The following is a 24,611-nucleotide window of genomic DNA, read 5'->3' as shown; positions in this document are numbered from 1 at the left end:
ATCTAAAATTATCTCAACAAAATTTCAATTAAAAATAATAATCCATAGAAGTTGCTACTTTTTCATTTCTTGCCCAGTTAATGGTAGTCAACTTTTAATTTTCTTTTCTTTTTGCATCTAAAAGAAGGGCAACATAATAGCAATTATTGCCAGGTGAATTAACAGCATTTATGTGGTATAGTTAATTCTTGTCTTTAAAAATAAGCAGTAGGCATGTAAGAGTTTTAGTGTAATTTTACATACATTCCTTATTTCAACATGTAGTATTGATTTTGATTTCCACCAAACGCTTAATCATAAGGGCATAAGTAAGTGAAAATTCGGTGAGTAGGAATAATTTTAAGGGGGCAATACTTTTAAAAATGTGTCTATCTACACATTGGAATATAGCCTACTTAACACATAATAAGTAAATAAAAGCACAGGTTATCTAACCACTTCTTGAAATTTTAAAATCAGATCTTGTCTAAACAATTTTATTTTTGCTAAGCTTTAATCTCTTTTTCTTTTAAAAGGACAACTGTTGTTCATAGGCAATTAGCTGCTTTCTTGACTATAATGAGAAAACCATCACAAACCATATTAATGCAAATTACTATAATAAGTACAAGGCAAAAGGGCATAGTAATCCTTTGTGGCTTTATTCTTCTTTGGAAGAGGTCAGGAGAATATTGGCTTGAATTCTGTCATCCTACCTACTTACTTTATTGTGTTCTTAAAAACACTATTCATAAAACTTCTTAGGTGACAAGTTAAGTTGAGCATTCAGTGGAATGTTAATGGCAAATTGTTTGCAAATGTCTAGCTTAAGGTTTTTTTAAATGAATTAGAATTTACCATGGAATATAAGGCTTCTTTGTTTTTCAAGAGTTTTCTCTTAGTTTTCTTTAATACTAGTCTCTGACATTATAAAACATTGTTTTTGTTTTTTGCTTTTTGACAATTTCTAAATACAGATTGAGTTAAAAGATTGTTCCAAAATCTGCTGCTTCATCAAAAGGCATTAAAACATCTCTTATGGCAGGAAAAGAGCCTATTAGTCTTTTAGTTGCTTGTGTCTGATATTAACAGGTAAGAAGAAACCAGGTAGGAAATGACTAACATACTGGAAATATTTGCACATACCAAAATACCACGACTTCATTTTCTTTGTATCTGAGCGGTCCTGGGAGGATCCTTGTGCTTCTCAGCAGGTGTGTGGTGTGCTCTATAGATTGGCATCAGTGATCTGGCCATTATACTCTGCCATCTTCTTCTTGAGGATGTAGGGGATTATGCTGTCTATGGAAACACTGCCAATGAGATCAGTAAAAAAAGTTCTTCGGTTATGTTAGAGCTCATCAGCCTGAGGGCCAGCAGGCAGTTGAGAATCTGGACCAATCAGTGGGTGTCTTCTGAGTAGGTTTTCTGAAAATAATCCTGCAACTCCATCTGTGCCTTTCTTGGAATTTAAAAATCTGGCTTGTGCTGGCCAAACCTGGATGATGGGGGGTAAAGAAAACTATAGCTTTAAGGTATGCAGACTCATAGATGTCTTCTATACCCAGCTTTGCCACACTTTTACACAACTCCTGAAGCTTCCAGATGTGTTCCGTGACTTGCTTTATCTGCTTGCCAGAAAGTTTATCTTCCTGGATATCTTCTGCAGCTGATTGACTATGGCCACAAGGTAATGGAAAGACTTATGATCTGAGCCAGTCCAAGGGTGAAGAGCTCATTTCAGCAGGCTTGCAACAGGCTGGTTTTGCAGTCCTGCCCAAGTGCCTGAAGGGCTGGGATTGACCTGGCCCATTGCATGGAGAGGAAAAGCAGGCAGAATGTAGACTTGCAGAGGTAGTACAGGTTGAGGTACTCTAGAATTGGGCTGGTCATGTGATGTGAGTGTTTAAAAGGAGGAGGGCTTGGACCTGAATGATGAGTGTGGACTGGTCTCTACTGATGACATAGATGTTCCCTCCTCCACTGGTGTCTATTCCACCTGCCAGGCTTGGAGGCGCGGAGCTGTCTGTCGTATTAGGTGCTTTAGCGAAGGTATCACATGCCCGAGTAATCTCACTTGCAGATTGGTCCTCCTGCTGTATTTCTGAAGCATCAGCACTGTTAAGGGATTCACTTAGGTTGACAAAGGAGGTTACTCCATTTACCAGTGTGCCCAGAGCTGCTTGTTTCAGCCTCGGAATCCGTGGTCAGGAGAAGGGTACCATCCTCATGTATGAAAGGCTGCATCCAGTTCACAAGCATCCCAGATCAAGACCTATTTGTCTTGATCTACTTTATCTGCCACAAATGTGGGAGTGGCCATCAGAGGATTTCTGGATCCTTCTGGATAAAGATTTTTCTCAGTTGAAGCAGTACAATTGCTTGGTTTTTCCCTTTGCATATCAAAGGGCTTCTGTTCACTAATCCCAAACTCCTAATTTATCCCTCCCCCAACCCTTCCCCTTTTGGTAAGTTTGTTTTCTATGTCTGTGAGTCTGGGGACTTTGATCTTGTACATCTGTGGAGGAGTGTTCACACCTGTATGTGGGCAGACTGCTGAAGTGTGATTTCTTGCACATGGCTCTCTTCTTCGTCAAATTCCACGTGTAGAACAGAGTACCCAGTAATGTTGTGTACACAGTAGATTTGTGACAGAGTTTTTGGGGCACTTGGGCTGTTGGTAGGTACCTTCCTTAAATGGTTCTTAGTGTTTGAGGGCTGTTGCTCTGGGAGACATGCCACAATGTTATTCAAGAACCTTATTTCAGAATTACACAAACCCTCACTATAACTTGTATTACACGCTAATGAAATACAAATACTCAAAGAAAACATAATCTATGTTGATATGCATTTTGCGGTCTGTTTGTGTAATTAAAGCGATTGTGCATTAATCCCTCACATGCTATTCTGAAGTCAGTGTACGGCCCCCATCCCTCTGAATTTTGGGATGGCAGGCTTTCCTTTTCATGAGTCAGCCAGTCAAGAAAGGTCAGAAGAGCTGAAGTAAGGAGACAGCGAGGGATTATTCTATGACACTAATAACTCGACTGTATCATTTTTTTAAAATTTATTTTTTAGTTATTAATTTTTGGCTGCATTGGGTCTTTGTTGCTGTGCACAGGCTTTCTCTAGTTGTGGCAAGCAGGGGCTACTCTTCCTTGTAGTGCACGGGATTCTCATTGCAGTGGCTTCCCTTGTTGCAGAGCACGAGCTCTAGGTGAGCAGGCTTCAGTAGTTGTGGCTCGCGGGCTTAGTAGTTGTGGCGCACGGGCTTAGCTGCTCCGTGGCATGTGGGATCTTCCCGGACCAGGGCTTGAACCGGTGTCCCCTGCATTGGCAGGCGGATTCTTAACCACTGCGCCACCAGGGAAGCCCTCGACTGTATCATTTTACCATTCTTTGGGGATCCGAAAGAGGAGGGGGTAGAGGGGAAGGTCTCAGGAAGAACAACTTTTTGCAGTTAAAACTATTACCACTTCCTCCTACATGATATTCCAAATCCTGACTACTCTGAGGATGTCACCCTATTTTGAAACTAACAGGGAAGAGAGAACCAGAAATGTGGAAAAGGATTAGAACATGACTTTAAGTGTCTTATAGGAAATCATTTCTATTTTATTTCTTGAGAAAAATATAAACATTATCTTAAATAAAATAATTTAAACCTTTCAAACAGTTGGAAATAGATGTTAAATATATTTGTTAAATTGCTTATGATTCATTAATTTTCAAATATTAAATGTTAACCCGTAAAAAGTTACTTTTAAATGACTAAATCTAATGTTTTAAGAGAGGGGTTGGTTTTATGATCTGGAAATTTCATTTAATTTTTTATGAATGAAAAGTTCACTGAAGGTTTTCCTCTGGAACAGTTTCATAAAGAAGAGGACAGGACAAATATCTATAACTATTAACAGTCTCATACTGAAAAAGTTATTAGTATTTTAATAAAATCGATACATTGTTTTGTGCTAATAATAACTAGAATACTTTAAAACTAGTTAAAGTTATTAGTAATTTAATAAAATCAATACAGTGTATTGTACTAATAATAACTGGAAACTTTAAAACTAGTTTCTATTTTTTGTGTCATCTTTTCAAAGGATTTTTTGTTTTGTTTGGTTTGTATTAAATTTTTAACCTTTCTTGCCTTGAAACAATTTCAGATTTACAGAAAAGTTGCAAAAGTAGTACAAAGATCTATAGAGTTCTGTATATCCTTCAGCCAGATTTTCAAAATGTTGATATTGTTCATATTTGCATTCTTTTGCTCTCTGTCTCTCTACACGCACACAAACACACAAACACATACACACACACACACAAATACATACACATACATTGACTGTGGGTTTTATTTTTTCCTGAACTACTTGAAAATAAGTTGCATACATGATGCCCTGTAACCCTTAATATTTAGAGTGTATTTACAATGCAAAAATCAAAATTATGAAATTGACTTTCATCTAACATGACCATATAATCCACAGATCCCACTCAAAGTTTGCCTATTTTCTCCAAAATTTCCATTATGAGTTCAAGATCCAACCCTGGATCATGCATTGAATTTAGTTGTCACTCCAACTTGGAACAGTTTCTAAATCTTTGTCTTTCATGACTATGACATTAAAAAAAAAATTTAATTTTCTATTTTGTTATTATAAAAACTACTTTTTCCCATATTGTTTGTCCAAAATATAATTTTTTTCATATCTTTATTGGAGTATAAATGAGTTACAGTGTTGTGTTAGTTTCTGCTGTACAACAAAGTGAATCAGCTATATGTATACATATATCCCCATATCCCCTCCCTCTTATGTCTCCCTCCCACCCACCCTATCCCACCCCTCTGAGTGGTCACAAAGCACCAAGCTGATCTCCCTGTGCTATGTGGCTGCTTCCCACTAGCCATCCATTTTACATTTGGTAGTGTATATACGTCAGTGCTACTCTCTTACTTCATCCCAGCTTCCCCTTCCCCCCCACCCCCATGCCCTCAAGTCTGTTCTCTACATCTGTGTCTTTATTCCTGCCCTGCCACTAGGTTCATCAGTACTGCTTTTTTAAATTCCATACATATGCGTTAACATATGGTATTTGTTTTTCTCTTTCTGACTTACTTCACTCTGTATGACAGACTCTAGGTCCATCAAACTCACTACAAATAACTCAATTTCGTTTCTTTTTATGGCTGAGTCATATTCCATTGTATATATGTGCCACATCTTCTTTATCCAATCATCTGTTGATGGACATTTAGGTTGCTTCCATGTCTTGGCTATTGTAAATAGTGCTGCAATGAACACTGTGGTACATGGCTCTTTTTGAATTATGGTTTTCTCAGGGTATATGCCCAGTAGTGGGATTGCTGGGTCATATGGTAGTTCTATTTTTACTTTTTTAAGGAACCTCCATACTGTTCTCCATAGTGGCTGTATCAATTTACATTCCCACCAACAGTGCAGGAGGGTTCCTTTTTCTCCACACCCTCTCCAGCATTTATTGTTTGTAGATTTTTTGATGATGGCCATTCTGACCGGTGTGAGGCGATACCTCATTGTGGTTTTGATTTGCATTTCTCTGATGATTAGTGATGTTGGGTATCTTTTCACGCATTTGTTGGCCATCTGTATGTCTTCTTTGGAGAAACGTCTATTTAGGTCTTCTGCCCATTTTTGGACTGGGTTGTTTGTTTTTGTGATATTGAGCTGCATGAGCTGCTTGTATATTTTAGAGATTAATCCTCTATCAGTTGCTTCATTTGCAAATATTTTCTTCTATTCTGAGGGTTTTTTGTCTTGTTTACGGTTTCCTTTGCTGTGCAAAAGCTTTTAAGTTTCATTAGGTCCCATTTGTTTATTTTTGTTTTTATTTCCCTTACTCTAGGAGGTGGGTCAAAAAGGATCTTGCTGTTATTTACGTCATAGAGTGTTCTGTCTCTGTTTTCCTCTAAGAGTTTTATAGGGTCTGGCCTTACATTTAGGTCTTTAATCTATTTTGAGTTTATTCTTGTGTATGGTGTTAGGAAGTGTTCTAATTTCATTCTTTTACATGTAGCTGGACCATGACATTTTTGAAGAGTAAATACCAGTTACATTAGAGACTCTTTCTTCATTTGGAGTTGCTTGATGTTTCTTCATAATTTATGCATTTTGGGCAAGAATTGTCTTATCTGTTTAAATTTCTATTTTTTGTATATGTTACATAAGATAGATAATTTGTCAGTAGTGTAGAACATGTGTATAATTTATAAACAAATAAAAGGAGCTACATGCTTAAACATTTTTTTACTGATGGTGATACATGGAGATAAAGGCTTGGAGGCTGCTATACTAAGTGTTAAGGGGGATAACCAGACACAGTCTAGGAGCTGGAGCCTTAGAAAGAAGAGAATGGGCATTTCAACTGGGGAACTGTGGGAGCCCAGGAGCTCTGAGCTGCTGAATTATCCTGGTTCTGAGTAAGTATGCAATTTAAGCCTCGCATCATAGCGTGATCAGATACTTTAATTAAAAAACCTGGTTTAACATTTTGTGATGTAGAAATTCAAAAGCCTATGTTTTCAATTTATTTAGATACTTGATTTTATTGGCTGTCATGGTTGAAAAAGTTCTTCCAACAATATGTTAATCCAAATGGAAAAAGCATATCTTTGACTACGCTTTCCAAATTGTAATTGTCATTGTTTAAAGCTAATTCAAAATTACTTAAATATTATTGTTAAAATATAACTAGGAAATTTTTATCTAGTGAAGGTTTATAATTTTAAAAGTTTTAACATCTAGGTCTTTTTTTCTTTTTAAAAAAAATTGAAATGTAGTTGCTGTACAATATTATATGTTATAAGTGTATAATATAGTGATTCACAATTTTTAAAGGTTATACTCTATTTACAGTTATTATAAAATATTGGCTATATGCTTTGTGTTGTACAATATGTCCTTGTAGCTTATTTTATACTTAATAGTTTGCATCTATTAATCTCCTACCCTTATATTGCCCCTCCCCCTTCCCTCTCCCCACTGATAACCACTGGTTTGGTCTCTATATCTGTGAGTCTGCTTCTTTTCTGTTATATTTACTAGTTTGTTGTATTTTTTAGATTCCACATATATGTGATATCATACAGTATATGTCTTTCTCTGTCTGACTTATTTCACTTAGCATAATGCCCTCCAAGTCCATCCATGTTGCTGCAAATGGCAAAAATTCATTCTTTTTTAATGACTGAGTAGTCTTCCACTATATATATATATATATATATATATATATATATATATATATATATATATATATATATATATATCTCACATTATCTTTATCCATTCATCTGTTGATGGACATTTAGGTTGCTTCCATACCTTGTCAACTGTAAATAATGCTGCTCTGAACAGTGAGGTGCATGTATCTTTTCGAAAGAGTTTAACATCTAGGTTTAACATGCACTGAAACTATTGAAGCTTTTGCACAAGTTGAAACAATTTTCCAGGTTTCTTAAACGTGCATGCATTAGAATTTTTTAGGCTACATAATTTTTGGAAACAACATGTAAAAAAAAATGGTTCAGATGAACCTAGGGGCAGGACAGGAATAAAGACACAGACGTAGAGAATGGACTTGAGGACACGGGGAGGGGGAAGGGTAAGCTGGGACGAAGTGAGAGAGTAGCATTGACATATATGCACTACCAAATGTAAAATAGATAGCTAGTGGGAAGCAGCTGCATAGCATAGAGAGATCAGTTCCGTGCTTTGTGACCACCTAGAGGGGTGGGATAGGGAGGGTGGGAGGGAGACGCAAGAGGGAGGGGATATGGGGATATATGTATACGTATAGCTGATTCACTTTGTTATACCGCAGAAACTAACACACCATTGTAAAGCAATTATACTCCAATAAAGATGTTAAAAAAAAAAGTAGTTATGTTTTCATCTATTGTTAGACTGAATTTTTTGTGGTGTGTCACATCCTTGTGTCTTCTAGTTGTCACTATAGCCAAGGTCAGCACATTTGGATCACTTGATTTCTTTGTAAGAGGCAAATGAAGAACTCGTCTTTCAGTTGGCCAGTTCTTTCAGGCACTTTGCCACAGTCTCTCCTTCAATCCTCTGCGTGGTGGCTTTGGTGGATGCCGTGGGGCACTTCCCCCAGCCCTTCACGTCATGCTGGTGGCTGACAGGTCAGCCTCTAGGCACAGCTCTCAGTGGAAGAAAGACGCCTCACCCAAGGTCACATCCCCTCCCAGGGGCAGCTATCCTTCAATAACTGGTCGGGTCTGGATTAAGGGCTGGGCCAGCTTGCGGCGAGATGGGACCACATTGAGGGGCCATCCCAGCTCCAGAGCTATGCAGGGGATTGGTTGAGGACCTTGTGGGAACTGTATCTCAGTTCAATTTCTCCTTCTGCCTAATCCTGCCTCCTTCACTTCCCCACAGTTGGTCCTAAGGGCATTCTCCAATAAAATTTCGATGTGATACTCTTTCTCAGAAGCTGCTTCCCAGGGAACTTGATCTAAGAAAAGTTACCCTCTCTACAAGAATGCAAAGAGTCCCCTACATTTTAAAATGTCTTGTTTTTATAAGTCTAAACTCACCCATGACATCCTGTAGCACTTTGCTGTCTTATGGCTTCACCATCTTTGCTGCCAATAGCTTGCCTGTGAATGATAGAGGGAATGCATTTCATGTGGGGTACTTTATCTGTACCTTTGCTTGGGAATTTCTAAAATTCCAATTCAAGTAGTTTCCTGCTCTTTTCCATGTATTGTAATCCTTCTAAAAGAAGTTATTTATAACTGAGGGAAAATATTATTTCATCCTCTATTGTCGTGGCTCACAAAAAATAGTTCTTCGTGTATTTTGTTATTGGAAACAGAATCCAGAAAATACCATAAGCTGAAATGTGTTAGAAACATCAGTGCTTCATCCAAATATATAGCAAACCTTCAACACTATGTAATTTGTTCCAACATTTGTTTCTTTACTCTTCTGTAATGCTTTCCATGTATCATCCAACAATATTTGGCTGACAAAGATATACATTTTGGGTTTCACCATATGCTTTTTTTTGGTATTATTTCAGCCTTTAACTGTGACAGAACAAGTGTTTCCCCAATGAATGTGGCTCTGATTTGTAAAATACCTTTGCTTTAAAATGAGAAACCTCAAAAGAAACTTCTAAATATTTATTACCACATTTCATGACACTTTGTAAATTTCCATATGTAGTGCTGCATGTTTTTATGAATCCCTGAAAAATCGTAATGGTTTTTCTTCAGGTTTGAGATGCTTCATTTTAACATAGCCTATTAATGTTTATGGCATCATGCTACCACTTGCTATGTCTATTTCTGGCAATATGGCAAACTAGATTACCCAGAAAGCTTCCTGCTAGAAAACACTTGCACATGTTAGAGGAAATATAAAAAGATATCATTTTAAAATATGTAACCGAGCCAGAAAGCATGTAAGGACATTTTCAATGGGCTAAAAATGAAGTATAAACTGAAATCCAGAGCCAAACCACACTGCAAGCCTGGGAATGGGATCAGGAGAGGGTAACATGGAATCCTTGTTTCAGTCACATAGAGGTTCATCTCAGGACCTACACAAGCATAGGTGATAATGACTTGGGATTCTATGAGTTTAAAGGTTGCATTTGAGACCCCCATAGAAAGCTGGGGCCTTTGAAGATGCACACTAGAAAACTTATCCAGTGGTGCAGAATGGTGTCTGAAGGACATTTGTACGTCTTCATTTAGATTTTAGATAGAAAAAGTCTTTCCTGAAAATTCACAACTATATCCCTATCCTCACCCAGAGTTGGGATCGAAATCTTTCTAGCTGTATGGTTCTGGAAACTCCAAGTCAATAAATTAACGTAAAAGAGGTCCGAGCCTGTGAAAAAGGTAGGCTTTTGGCAAAGTAAATGTAAAGCCTCTCAGGAGGAGTACCCTCAATCCAGATAGCACGAGATACCCACCAAGAGAGTCCCAAAGAGTGCTGAAGGGCTCACAATACAAAATTACAAAGCACATAAGGAAAGCCTGTACCACCATTGTGAGTCAGCGTGCTTAATAAAACAGCAGTAGTGTACTCTCAAGAGCTTCAGGTAAGAGAACTACTGAAGAGTAAGGATTAAATAAGGATGCCTAAAATAGTGAGTTTCAAGGATGGCTCCTAGAGCTTTAGGAAGGATGGAGCTGAGACTTACTGAGATGGGAAAGACTTAAGGAGGAAAGGAGACTTTTCTGGTAGGGGTGGGGGTAGAAATCAGGAGTTTGGATTTTTACATCATAGTTTTGAGATATCTATTAGCTATTCAAGAAATGAGACCTTTACAGGCAGCTAGATCTATCTATCTATCTATCTATCATCTATCTATCTCTTTACCTATCTATCCATCCATCCATTTACCTATCAGCTATCTCTAACTCTTTCTATATCTATGTATATATATCCAGACTTCCTAGTATGGAAATTTGGCATATAATTGGCATCTGTTGACTCCTCCCATTACATTTCCTTCCAATTCCCCACAGGCATCGGGCCCTCTTTTGGCCCTTCAAATGTCAGGGACTCTCAATTATTGTTGCATATAAAACTACCTGGGGGAGATTTAAAAAATCCTGATGCCTGGGTTGCATCCTATTATATTTATCAGCATGTCTGGGGGGTGGAGCCAGGCATCAATACTTTAAAAAACTTGTTTTTTTTCCAGTTTTATTGAGAAATAATTGACACATATCACTGCATAAGTTTAAGGTGTACAGCATGATGGCTTGATTTACATATGTTGTAAAATGATTATTGCAATATGTTCATCTAACATCCATCATCTCATATAGATACACTATAAAGAAAAGAAAGAAGAAAAGAAAAAGGGAAAAAAAATTATTGTGGTGAGAATTCCTAGGATTTCCTTTAACAAATATCATGTATATCATACAGCAGTGTTAACCAGAGTCATCATGTGGTACATTGCCTCCTAGTACTTATTTATCTTGTAACTGGAAATTTGTACATTTTGACCACCTTCCTCCAATCCTTCCCCCTCCTCCCTCTGTCTCAGGTAACCACATGTCTGATTTTTTTCTGTGAGTTTTTTGTTGTTGTTGTTTGTTTTGCTCTGTTTTTCTTTCTTTTGTTTTTAGATTCCACATATAAATGAGATCATACAGTATTTGTCTTTCTCTGACTTACTTCACCTACAATAACAACTTCAAGTTTCATACATGTTGTCACAAATGATAGGATTTCCTCATTTTCTTAATGGCTGAATAACATTCTATTATATATATACCACAACTTCTTTACCCATTCATCCATTGATGGACATTTATGTTGCTTCCTAAGTATTTTAGCTATTGTAAATAATGCTGCTATGAATATGGGGGTGCATATATCTTTTTGATTTAGTGTTTTCATTTCCTTTGGATATATTCCCAGAAGTGAAACTGCCAGATCATATGGTAGTCCAATTTTTAATTTTTTGAGGAAACGCTATACTGTTTTCCACAGTGGCTGCACCAATTTACATTCCCACCAACAGTACACAAGGGTTCCCTTTTCTCCACATCCACACCAGCATTTGTTATTTCTTGTCTTTTTGATGATATCTCATTGTGGTTTTAATTTGCATTTCCCAAATGACTAGTGATGTTAAGCATCTTTTTATGTACCTGTTGGCCTTTTATATACCTTTGGAAAAATGTCTGTTTAGGTTCTTTGCCCATTTTTAATTGGGTTTTTTTTTAAACTATTGAGTTGTATGAGTTCTTTATATATTTTGGATATTAACCCCTTATCAGATATATATCTTTCCCTTCTTTTCCTAATTGTGAAACCAGTACACAAAGAAGCATAATTGGAGGAAGGTGGTCAAAAGCTACAGACTTCCAGTTATAAGATAAATAAGCACTAGGATGTCATGTACAGTGTGATGACTATGGTTAACACTGCTATATAATATACAGTTGACCCTTGAACAATGCAGGGGTTAGGGGCGCCTACCCCCCACACACAGTGGAAAATCTAAATGTAACTTTTGACTCCTTAAAAACTTAACTACAGGACTTCCCTGGTGGTGCAGTGGTTAAGAATCCGCCTGCCAATGCAGGGGACACAGGTTCGATCCCTGGTCTGGGAAGATCCCACATGCTGTGGAGCAACTAAGCTTGTGCACCACAGCTGCAGAGCCTGTGCTCTAGAGCCTGCACACCACAACTACTGAGCCTGCAAGCCACAACTACTGAAGCCCGCACACTTAGAGCCTGTGCTCCACAACAAGAGAAGCCACTGCAATGAGAAGCCTGCGCACCACAATGAAGAGTAGCTCCCACTCGCCGCAGCTAGAGAAAGCCCATGAGCAGCAACGAAGACCCAACACAGCCAAAAATAAATAAATAAATAAATACATACATACATAAATTAAAAAAAAAACTTAACTACTAATAGCCTACTATTCACCTGAAGCTTAACCAATCACATAAGCAGTTGATTAACACATATTTAGTATGTTATATGTATTATCCTGTATTCTTATAATAAGGTAAGCTAGAGAAAAGAAAATGTTATTAAGAAAATCATAAGGTAGACAAAATACATTTACAGTACTGCACTGTGTTTATCGATACTGTTAGATTTGTGTCTGTCTACAAGATAGATCATCTGTCTGTCAGTACCTACAGCAATATTGTCTTATGTGATGCAATACACTGTAGATGTTATGCTTATGACTAACACTAAACTTCAAAGTGAAAAGATAATGTGAAAGAGAAATTTATGTTTATTTACAGGTATATCAATTCATGCATTGATATTGAAGCAGTAGCAACATGATTGCTTTATGGTAGCCTAGTGTAATCAGTGTTTTCACAGTAGCCTCGCTTGTACACTAATGAATGAATCGTTATAAAATTTTTATGGCATACAGTATTATAGTCATATTCATAATATGGTAATGGAAACATTGTTACATTAAAAAAAAACACTTACCTGTTATGATAGGCTGATAAGGCGATATCTCCAATTACAAGAGAGAGACATACTATACGGTAATGTAATTCTTTGAAAACAAAGTTATAAAACAGTAAGAAAACTAACACATTATTCATTTTATATTAAATATCACTCACCTCATATTTATCACTTACATAAATATGCCTATGTAAGACAGGCTATTCACTTCAAGTCTTGTGCATGATATTCTACATGTTTATTTTTGTATATTTATTGAAAAATATCTGCTTATAAGTGGACCATACAGTTCAAACCCATGTCGTTCATGGGTCAACTGTTCAGGGAAGTTAAATGAGTAGATCCGAAGAGTTCTCATCACAAGGAAAAAATCTTTCTTGTCTTTTTTTGCTTTCCCTTAAAAAATTTTTTTTATTATTAGAGTATATCTGGTTTACAATGTTCTGTTAGTTTCTGCTGTACAGCAAAGTGAATCAGTTATACATGTAGATGTATCCACTCTTATTTAGATTCTTTTCCCATATAGGTCATTACAGAATATTGAGTAGAGTGCCCTGTGCTATACAGTAGGTCTTTATTAGTTATCTATTTTATATACAGCAGTGTGTATATGTCAATCCCACTGGGCATATTCCGGAGAAAACCATAATTCAAAAAGATACATGCACCCCAATGGTCACAGCAGCATTATTTACAATAGCCAGGACATGGAAGCAACCTAAATGTCTGTTGACACAGGAATGGATAAAGAAGATGTGGTACATATATACTGTGGAATACTACTCAGCCATAAAAAAGAATGAAATAATGCCATTTGCAGCAACATGGATGAACCTAGAGATTATCACACTAAGTGAAGTAAGTCAGACAGAGAAAGACAAATATCATATTATATTGCTTATATGTGGAATCTAAAAAAAATAGTACAAATGAGTTTACTTGCTTTCCCTTTTTATTGTATCAGTATGAGATGATGGATGTTAACTAAACTTGTTGTGGTAATTATTTTACAATATGTGTAAGTCAAACCTTTATGCTGTACACCTTAAACTTATACAGTGATGTATATCAATGATATTTCAGTATAGCTGGAAAGCAAAGTACGTAGAAAGTATGAATTATTTGTCATCCTGTCACTCAGAAAAAAAAATCAACCTTTTTGGCTTACACTTTTCTAGTGTTTATATGGAGATAATAATACTACACAGTGTCTTATAAAACTCCCAGGATCTGCCCTCCTCATCCATTTCTGACATGTTTTCTGCTCTTGGTTCTTCCAGCATGAGCGCCCCCTGGCCCCATTGCTGTCACTTATGCACTCCAGGCACACTGTATCTTTAGGCCCTTGTCCTGGCTCTTTCGCAAGTAGGACTGATTTCCGAGACACACCAGTAAGCAGGAGCTGGAAGCGAGACCTTAGTTCCCTGACCTGGGATTGAACCCTGGTCGTGGCAGCGAGGGTGTCGAATCCTAACCACTGGACCACGAGGGCCAGTGGCTAGAGTCTGGGCTCCTGCCCTTGTCTGCCTTGAGAAAAAGAATTCTGACAAGGAGACGGAAGGTAGAGAGGAACGGAAGTTGTTTATTACAAAAGCAGAGTACCTGCTGACAGATGCACAGGTGAGCTTGGAGAAAAGTTGCGCCATTGGGAAGTTTAAATCATTTATAGAGGGGTAGTCTTCCCGGTCTTTGTTTCCATCTGGCTAATCGTCTTGCTTTGTTCTTTGACTCAGGGCCCCCCCGCTTTTGACCCCCGAGGAGCCTTTCGGTGCATGTGCAGTCAAGGCCTCCGTGGCCCCAAGGATGAGAAATACGTGACCTCTTGATCTTTTACCCAAGCAGCGTTTAGCTCCTCTCTGCCCCTGCCATGACTGTTATTTTAAAGTGTCCACTGGAGACAAAGTCCAGCTATTTACCTTGTTCCTGTTGTTATTTCTATCTGGAAGTGTAAACAGGGGGCTGGTTGTAAACGTCTAGCCTGGAGCCCATCTATCTCCTGCCTCAGGACCATCTCCTTAAATACCCCTCACCTTCTAGTCTTTGCTCAGATCTCACATTCTCAAAAGAGCCCAGCCTGACAACCCTATTTAAATCCAAAACCCACTCCACACTTCCTTAAACCCACCACTTCTGGGCCTCCTTAGTCTGCCCCACTCTGCTTTCCTTCACAGAATTCAGGATTTTCTAACATACTGGAGAACATACTTATTTAATTCCATCTATTGTTTATTGCCAGGCTTGCTTCCCCCAGACCCCCTTCTAGAATGTAACTCTTCAAGGCCAAAGGACCTTTGTGAGTATAACAGTGATTGGCTGCTGGTAGATGGGCAATACACATTTGTTGAAGGGATGAATGAATAGATAACTGTAATTAAAAGTCACACACTGTGACATGCTGTTTTGTAGCCTTAGTGATAAACTGTTCTTTTAAACTTAGCCATATACTGTGTCCATCTCGTCCCATAAATCAATATTCTTTGACATGGCTATATCCCTGAAAGTTTTCATGATTTATTTCAAACTGTTTCTGTTTGCTTTGTTAAGCACGAACATCAGTAAAGATTTGAAGCAAGACTAGGGAAGAGCTGACCGCACCCCATTCATTACATGTATTCAAATTTATTTGTTGAATAAATGAATATATATTTTATTGTATAAATATGAAATATTTTAATAAATATTATACTTTATATGCTTCAAATCATAGGACATACCTATTCATTATTATATATATTGGTATATATATATCTTATGAAAAACTGGTAGTGGAGAAGCTGAGGGAATAAAGAATTGAATTATATATTGAAATAATATTCTTGCAGGTAGGAGACATATGGGACTTAACTTTTTTCTCACCAGTCATTGGCTATAGCAGAAGCTCTCTCCAGCTCTGATTGGGGTCATCCCTTTCTCACTGAAGTGGAGGTGTCTGTGACAGCAGCTGCCCCTCTCCCGTAGGAGATCAAACCCAGCAGCTTCCCTTCCCCCTGCCTCTGCCCCCGTTTCCATGGGAGGCCGGTCCTCTGGTGGAAGACAAAATGACCCCAGACTAAAATGCACATTTTATTCTTAGATATCATTTTCAGATTTGGGGGGGAATGGTGTGTCACGGGGAAGAAAGAAGCAAAGACTCTTGTGATTAATGGAAGGAATTCCATTTTGCCTCTGGTCCCTTCCTTTGTTCCTTGGTTAGGCTTATTCTCCCCTCTCCATTGTTCTGCTGACTGTTGTGATTGTGTGACCTCCTATGGCTTTTTCATCTATTTGCCAGTGTGGTCCACACATTCCAAACAACAGCAGGGACATAAGGAACTGTACCTCAGACTGGGAAAATGGCCAGCCTTTCTTATTGTTCTTCTTTGGCATTTGTGTTGTTTTTAATGACTCTTTCTTGCTACTTATCCTGGTGACATTCGTCGGAAGCTACAAAAACTTGCCATGGGGCCCCAAACCCCTCTCAAACTTCTGCTGCTTCTTTTTTTTTTTGTTTTTGTTTTTTTTTGCCTGCACCGTGTAGTTTGTGGGATCTTAGTTCCCTGACCAGGGATCAAACCCGTGCCCCCTTCAGTGGAAGCACAGAGTCCTAACCACTGGACAATCAGGGAAGTCCCTCAACCTTCTCATTGACAGAGATAGTATGCTCTCAAAGGGAGAGAAGGCAGGCTCAAGTGAGTAGCTGCGCTGAGTTTCTTTGGCAAGCTGGTTATGTGGGGGGCAGAAATGAAGGGACAGAACATTCATTGGGGAGGGAGGAGTTTGGGGGTCATATTCCCTGATTTTCATGCCAGCTCCACCTTCCCGAGGGGAGGAGGGATTTGTGTCCTTATTTAGCCTTGATGGGAAGTGTCATAGCAGTGGTGCATGATGGGAACTTCTTATCTGCAAGGCTGATTTTATTCTAATGAGGGCACAGTGAGCAAAAGGTTATATTCAGACGCTGGAGATTCCTGCCTTTTCCCACCTTCCTTTGCCTCCAGGACACTTATCACCCCCAAATGTGTGGTTTCCTGTCAGTCTGGAGGTTCCTGCTTTCCTTTGTCTGCCCAAGGACCCCTGTTGTTTACAAGATATGTGGTTTCGTGACACCTGGCCCATTCCCCCTTTCTCTGCTTGTATCTAGCTACCTGCCTGCTGTAACATTCCCCCCCCTCCCCCAAGGAGTCTGGACCCTTAAAATCTTTTAAGGGTCAAGGGTCAATAGTCCCTCTTCTGTAACTGCTTCCAGCTGAGCATGGGCATTTTCCTTACCTGAGGGTCCAGATCTCTTTGCTTTTCTCTCAGAGAGAGGGGTTCTCGGGGTTGTTTATAGTGGTGGAGATGGTTAGTGGGGAGTAGAAGGAAGCAGCAACCTTGTCCAGTGGGTGTTGATGGTCCCCATCTTCAGGTGGGATGTGTTGAAATCCTGACTCATCGTCATTTAACGTTGGAGATTTTTGAAGCTGTGGTGGTTTTTTTTTCTCCCTTGGCACCTCAAGTTTTGATACAGCAGCTGTAACAGGGAGAAATTGGAGTACATCTGAATATAGTTATTAGTTATATTAAACATTAGTTTGGAATATTGTATACTCCCTGTGTTGGCTTTCTCTTGTGTATTGTTAACCATTATCATGTGTTTATTGTGAGCTTTAGTTTTGTTTATTCCAGTCACTAGGTTCTTCCACCAGATAGTGACATCCCCCACATGTTGGATATTGGCAGTCTAGTTGGTGTCTGTCACCCACCTGTGATTACTAAAAATTAGAGTGTGAGTGTAGTATGTTTCATTAAGCCATCTTAATTTTTGTCTCTGGATGCTAATACCAGAAAAACAGAGGCTAGCTTTGCCTAAAAGCTGAAATACCCTTTCCTCTGATTTGGAGGCAGGTGTCTGTTCCAGAGAATTTGGCCCCCAGTTGGTTCCTGCCCTAGTCCTTCCTTCCTTACTGGGTGGTAAATGAGAACACAGCATATTTTGCTGTTAGCGCATCAGGTCGCCCAAGGAGGCGGGGAGTCCTAAAAGACGTAGGTCCTCTGGGGAGGTGTGGTTGCCGGGGCAGATCCAACAGTCAGATGAGGTAGTAACTTTAGCAACGGCATTCATGGAGTTGGACAGAGCAGCGGTCCCCAACTTTTTTGCCACCAGGGACCAGTTTCGTGGAAGATAATTTTTTCACAGACTGGGGGGTGGGGGAATGGTTTGGGGATGATTCAAGCACATTACATTTAATGTGCATTTTATTTCTATTATTATTACATTGTAAAATATAATGAAATAATTATAGAACTCACCATAATGCTGACAGGAGGCGGAGCTCAGGCGGTACTGTGAGCGATGGGGAGCGGCTGTAAATACAGATGAAGCTTCGCTCGTTCGTCCGCTGCTCACCTTCTGCTGTTGGGGACCCCTGGCATAGTGGATGTTTGTCAACTGGAGCTGTGCTGATGTGAACAACAAGGAGGACCCTTAGGATGGGTGTGGTTAAAGGAGACGTGACTTCACGAGAAGCAAAAGAGCAGAGAAATAGAGAGTTTACTGGAAATAGAGGGTATTGATACCTGGAAGGGAGGTTATTAGTCTCCTTTAAGTGATTTTTATAGGAGTGACAAACTTTGTTTTCCTGGGATTCCCTGATCCCAGACCTGTGGATCTATAAGTTATTTTTAATTTCTGGGGGAATATTTTGTGTCCTGTATAATACATAGAGCAGACAAAAATATTCCTTGGTTTTGGTTTTCAGGGAGAGTAAGAGTTGCCCCCCAAGGCTGGGAGAAAATCCCTTTCCAATAATGGGCTGGGGCATTAGGCACGACAAGAAACTCATGAGTTATAAGTGTCTTTCCCCAGGTGCAGGTTAGAGGGGTGGTGAAATGTTTTAGCTTTCGTTTTCCTTCTACCTCAACAATAGAGGTTTCAGGGGCAAGGGGCCCAGCGTGAGAAGTCAGGACAGAGTAAGTGGCTCCCATGTCCACTAGAAACTGGACAAGTTTACCTGCCATGTCAATGGTCACCCGTGGTTCCTCCAGTGTGATGATGACTGTCTTCTCGTGAGCCTTGGGACGTCTCAGGTCCCCCAGTCAACCATTGCCATGACTGGCGTCGGGGAGCTTCCTCAATCCCTTCGGAGCTGGGGGCATTCCCTCCTTCAGTGGCCCATCTTCTTGCAGAGTGGGCATGGCGTCTTGGGTGTAGGCTTGTTGCAGGAAGGGGGACCCTTCCAGGGCCCGAGAGTGGGCTCTTGTCTAACACTCGGAAATGAATTGTCTGAGGAGACACATGTGCTGACAAAGCAGGAGATGTTATTGGGAAGGGGCGCCCAAGCAGAGAGCAGTAGGGTAAGGGAACGCAGGAGAACTGCTCTGCCACGTGGCTCACAGTCTCAGGTTTTATGGTGATGGGGTTAGTTTCCAGGTTGTCTCTGGCCAATCATTCAGACTCAGGGTCCTTCCTGGTGGCGTGTGCATTGCTCAGCCAAGATGGATTCCAGCAAGGAGGATTCTGGTAGGTTGGTAGGACATATGGACTTATGGACTGGGGTCTCCTCTCTCCTTTTGACCTTTGCCGAATTCTTCCGGTTGGTGGTGGCTTGTTAGTTATGTGTTCTTTACCAGGATTTCCTGTCGTAAAATAACTCATGCAGATGATTACTGTGGTGCCTGGCCAGGGTGGTCGGTTTCAGTCAGTGGTTTCCCTAACAGGTTGGGACCTGCTTCCTGAGCATTCCTTGCTCCAGTGTTTGGGGCTCTCACAGCTAAAACAGGCTCCCTTTCCTGGCGGGGGTCTTCAGGGTGTACTTTTGGGGTGACCAGGAGGTGTTTTTTTTTAAACATCTTTATTGGAGTATAATTGCTTTACAATGGTGTGTTAGTTTCTGCTTTATAACAAAGTGAATCTGTTATACATATATATATATATCCCCATATCTCTTCCCTCTTGTGTCTCCCTCCTTATGCCACCCCTCTAGGTGGTCACAAAGCATCGAGTTGATCTCCCTGTGCTATGTGGCTACTTTCCACTAGCTCTCTATTTTACATATGGAAGTGTATATATGTCCATGTCACTCTCTCACTTTGTCCCAGCTTACCCTTCCCCCTCCCCGTATCCTCAAGTCCATTCTTTAGTAGGTCTGCGTCTTTTTTCCCGTCTTGCCCCAGGTTCTTCATGACAATTTTTTTCTTTTTTTTAGATTCCATATATAAGTGTTAGCATACAATATTTGTTTTTCTCTTTCTGACTTACTTCACTCTGTGTGACAGACTCTAGGTCCATCCACCTCACTACAAATAACTCAGTTTCGTTTCTTTTTATGGTTGAATAATATTCCATTGTATATATGTGTCACATATTATTTATCCATTCGTCTGTTGATGGACACTTAGATTGCTTCCATGTCCTGGCTATGGTAAATAGAGCTGCAATGAACATTGTGGTACATGACTCTTTTTGAATTATGGTTTTCTCAGGGTATATGCCCAGTAGTGGGATTGCTGGGTCACATGGTAGTACTATTTTTAGTTTTTTAAGGAATCTTCATACTGTTCTCCATAGTGGCTGTATCAATTTACATTCCCACCAACAGTGCAAGAGGGTTCCCTTTTCTCCACACCCTCTCCAGCATTTACTGTTTGTAGATTTTTTGATGATGGTCATTCTGAGTGGTGTGAGATGATATCTCATTGTAGTTTTGATTTGCATTTCTCTAATGATTAATGATGTTGAGCATTCTTTCATGTGTTTGTTGGCAATCTGTATATCTTCTTTGGAGAAATGTCTATTTAGGTCTTCTGCCCGTTTTTGGATTGGGTTGTTTGTTTTTTTGTTATTGAGCTGCATGAACTGCTTGTAAATCTTGGAGATTAATCCTTTGTCAGTTGCATCATTTGCAAATATTTCCTCCCATTCTGAGGGTTGTCTTTTGGTCATGTTTATGATTTCCTTTGCTGTGCAAAAGCTTTTAAGTTTCATTAGGTCTCATTTGTTTATTTTTGTTTTTATTTCCATTCCTCTAGGAGGTGGGTCAAAAAGGATCTTGCTGTGATTTATGTCATAGAGGGTTCTGCCTATGTTTTCCTCTAAGAGTTTGATAGTGTCTGGCCTTACATTTAGATCTTTAATCCATTTTGAGTTTATTTTTGTGTATGGTGTTAGGGATTGTTCTAATTTCATTCTTTACATGTAGCTGTCCAGTTTTCCCAGCACCACTTATTGAAGAGGCTGTCTTTTCTCCACTGTATATTCTTGCCTCCTTTATCAAAGATAAGGTGACCATATGTGTGTGGGTTTATCTCTGGGCTTTCTATCCTGTTCCATTGATCTATATTTCTGTCTTTGTGCCAGTACCATACTGTCTTGATTACTGTAGCTTTGTAGTATAGCCTGAGGTCAGGGAGCCTGATTCCTCCAGCTCTGTTTTTCTTTCTCAAGATTGCTTTGGCTATTCAGGGTCTTTGGGTTTCCATACAAATTGTGAAATTTTTTGTTCTAGTTCTGTGAAAAATGCCAGTGGTAGTTTGATAGGGATTGCATTCAATCTGTAGATTGCTTTGGGTACTAAAGCCATTTTCACAATGTTGATTCTTCCAATCCAAGAACACGGTATATCTCTCCATCTATTTGTATCATCTTTAATTTCTTTCATCAGTGTCATAATTTTCTGCATACAGGTCTTTTGTCTGCTTAGGTAGGTTTATTCCTAGATATTTTATTCTTTTTGTTGCAATGGTAAATGGGAGTGTTTTCTTAATTTCACTTTCAGAGTTTTCATCATTAGTGTATAGGAATGCAAGAGATTTCTGTGCATTAATTTTGTATCCTGCTACTTTACCAAATTCATTGATTAGCTCTAGTAGTTTTCTGGTAGTATCTTTAGGATTCTCTAGGTATAGTATCATGTCATTTGCGAACAGTGACAGCTTTACTCCTTTTCCAATTTGGATTCCTTTTAATTCTTTTTCTTCTCTGATGGCTGTGGTTAAAACTTCCAAAACTATGTTGAATAATAGTGGTGAGAGTGGGCAACCTTGCCTTGTTCCTGATCTTAGTGGAAATGGTTTCAGTTATTCACCATTGAGGACGATGTTGGCTGTGGGTTTGTCATATATGGCCTTTATTATGTTGAGGTAAGTTCCCTCTATGTCTACTTTCTGGAGAGCTTTTATCATAAATCGGTGTTGAATTTTGTTGAAAGCTGTTTCTGCATCTATTGAGAATATCATATGGTTTTCCTCCTTCAATTTGTTAATATGGTGTATCACATTGATTGATTTGTGTATATTGAAGAATCCTTGCATTCCTGGGATAAACCCCACTTTATCATGCTGTATGATCCTTTTAATGTGCTGTTGTATTCTGTTTGCTAGTGTTTTCCTGAGGATTTTTGCTTCTATGTTCATCAGTGATATTGGCCTGTAGTTTTCTTTCTTTGTGACATCCTTGTCTGGTTTTGGTATCAGGGTGACGGTGACCTCATACAATGAGTTGAGGATTGTTCCTCCCTCTGTTCTACTTTGGAAGAGTGTGAGAAGGATAGGTGCTAGCTCTTCTCTAAATGTTTGGTAGAATTCGCCTGTGAAGCCATCTGGTCCTGGGCTTTTGTTTGTTGGAAGATTTTAAATCACAGTTTCAATTTAAGTGCTTGTGATTGGTCTGTTCGTATTTTCTATTTCTTCCTGGTTCAGTCTTGGAAGGTTGTGCATTTCTACGAATTTGTCCATTTCTTCCAGGTTGTCCATTTTACTCGCATATAGTTGCTTGTAGTAATCTCTCATGATCCTTTGTATTTCTGCAGTGTCAGTTGTCACTTCTCCTTTTTCATTTCTAATTGTATTGATTTGAGTCTTCTCCCTTTTTTTCTTGGTGAGTCTGGCTAATGGTGTATCAGTTTTGTTTATCTTCTCAAAGAACCAGCTTTTAGTTTTATGGATCTCTGCTATCATTTCCTTCATTTCTTTTTCATTTATTTCTGATCTGATCTTTATGATTTCTTTACTTCTGCTAACTTTGGGGTTTTTTTTGTTCTTCTTTCTCTAACTGCTTTAGGTGTAAGGTTAAGTTGTTTATTTGGGACGTTTCTTGTTTCTTAAGGTAGGATTGTATTGCTATAAACTTCCCTCTTAGAACTGCTTTTGCTGCATCCCATAGGTTTTGGGTCATCATGTTTTCATTGCCATTTGTTTCTAGGTATTTTTTGATTTCCTCTTTGATTTCTTCAGTGATCTCTTGGTTATTATGTAGTGTATTGTTTACCCTCCATGTGTTTGTATTTTTTACAGATTTTTCCTGTAATTGATATCTAGTCTCATAACGTTGTGGTCGGAGAATATACTTGATACGACTTCAATTTTCTTAAATTTACCAAGGCTTTATTTGTGACCCATGATATGATCCTGGAGAATGTTCCATGAGCACTTGAGAAGAAAGTGTATTCTGTTGTTTTTGGATGGAATGTCCTATAAATATCAATTAAGTACGTCTTGTTTAATGTATCATTTAAAGCTTTTGTTTCCTTATTTATTTTCATTTTGGATGATCTGTCCATTGGTGAAAGTGGGGTGTTAAAGTCGCCTACTATGATTGTGTTACTGTCGATTTCCCCATTTATGGCTGTTAGTATTTGCCTTAAGTATTGAGGTGCTCCTATGTTGGGTGCAGTTGCTATTTATAGTTGTTATATCTTCTTCTTGGATTGATCCCTTGATCATTATATAGTGACCTTCTTTGTCTCTTGTAATAGTCTTTGTTTTAAAGTCTATTTTGTCTGATATGAGAATTGCTACTCCAGCTTTCCTTTGATTTCCATTTGCATGGAATATCTTTTTCCATCCCCTCACTTTCAGTCTGTATGTGTCCCTAGGTCTGAGGTGGGTGTCTTGTAGGCAGCATATATATGGGTCTTGTTTTTGTATCCATTCAGCCAGTCTATGTCTTTTGGTTGGAGCATTTAATCCATTTACATTTAAGGTAATTATCGATATGTACATTCCTATTACCATTTTCTTAATTGTTTTGAGTTTGTTATTGTAGTTCTTTTCCTTCTCTTGTGTTTCCTGCCTAGAGAAGTTCCTTTAGCATTTGTTGTAAAGTTGGTTTGGTGGTGTTGAATTCTCTTAGCTTTTGCTTGTCTGTAAAGATTTTATTTTCTCTGTCAAATCTGAATGAGATCCTTGCTGGGTAGAGTAACCTTGGTTGTAAGTTTTCCCCCTTCATCACTTTTAATGTGTCCTGGCACTCCCTTCTGCCTTGCAGAGTTTCTGCTGAAAGATCAGCTGTTAAGCTTATGGGGATGCCCTTGTATATTATTTGTTGTTTTTCCCTTGCTGCTTTTAATTTTTTTTCTTTGTAATTAATTTTTTTAAAAAAATTAATTAATTAATTAAGTTATTTTTGGCTGTGTTGGGTCTTCATTTTTGTGCGAGGGCTTTCTACAGTTGCGGCGAGTGGGATACACTCTTCATCGCGGTGTGTGTGCCTCTCATTCTTGCGGCATCTCCCGTTGCAGAGCACAGACTCCAGGCACGCAGGCTCAGTAGTTGTGGCTCATGGGCTTAGTTGCTCCACGGCATGTGGGATCTTCCCAGACCAGGGCTCGAACTCATGTCCCCTGCATTGGCAGGCTGATTCTTAACCACTGCGCCACCAGGGAAGCCCTGTAATTAATTTTTGATAGTTTGATTAAT

General features: G+C 39.0%; 1 pseudogene; it reads right to left on the bottom strand.

Moving 5' to 3' along the window:
• Positions 1-1,207: 1,207 nt before the first annotated feature.
• Positions 1,208-19,112, bottom strand: LOC103010971 (nuclear receptor subfamily 2 group C member 2-like; annotated as a pseudogene).
• Between the last annotated feature and the right edge of the window lie 5,499 nt (positions 19,113-24,611).

Source organism: Balaenoptera acutorostrata, chromosome 4 (assembly GCF_949987535.1).
Source record: "Balaenoptera acutorostrata chromosome 4, mBalAcu1.1, whole genome shotgun sequence".
In the NCBI taxonomy this organism is placed as follows: domain Eukaryota; kingdom Metazoa; phylum Chordata; class Mammalia; order Artiodactyla; family Balaenopteridae; genus Balaenoptera; species Balaenoptera acutorostrata.
Note: the sequence above shows the minus strand (reverse complement) of the source record. Positions and strands in the feature narration are given on the sequence as shown.